This window comes from Papaver somniferum, chromosome 4, assembly GCF_003573695.1.
Source record: "Papaver somniferum cultivar HN1 chromosome 4, ASM357369v1, whole genome shotgun sequence".
Lineage (NCBI taxonomy): Eukaryota > Viridiplantae > Streptophyta > Magnoliopsida > Ranunculales > Papaveraceae > Papaver > Papaver somniferum.
Window position 1 is genome coordinate 1,155,452 of NC_039361.1, and position 638 is coordinate 1,156,089.

The following is a 638-nucleotide window of genomic DNA, read 5'->3' on the forward strand; positions in this document are numbered from 1 at the left end:
TATATTCTTCATCATGCTCCTTTGAGACTTGGTTTTAGACAAGAACAAAATGTCAGGATTTTCATTGTTTAACAGGTTATGCAAATGTTGTTTAGTCTTTTTTTGACCACACCCTTGTATGTTCCAAACTAAGATTTTTATAGCATCGGACAGAAGATAAAAGGGCCAAAATTTAAAAATCCTGAGTCTATTGATACCTCAGTCTAACAGAGTGGACAGAAATAAGAAGCAATAAAATTGAAACCAAGGCAATGTAGAATAAAATGTATGCAAGCTGTAAGAAGTGATAATGCTAAGAGATGAAAAGAGGAAGCAAATAGTTGGAGATGTTTTATTAAAAAAAGAATGGGAGACTTACCTGAATGACCAGTTCATTCAAATCCTTTAATGTTATATAAATTAGGTGCCATTTGGACGTCTAGTAGTAATTATAATTATTAGTTGATTAGGACATGATAGCCTCACTCGTTTCCTGTTTATTGGTTTTAAGGATTTCTTTCTATTCCCTTAAAGTTGGTGCGATAAGAGTAAGACATTTTCAAGTATCCAAATTTTAAATCCCAATTGTTGATAAGAAGGAGCCGGCCATGTTGATCATTAATCTTGGAAGTCATCAGAAGTCATGTTATTCCAGCGTG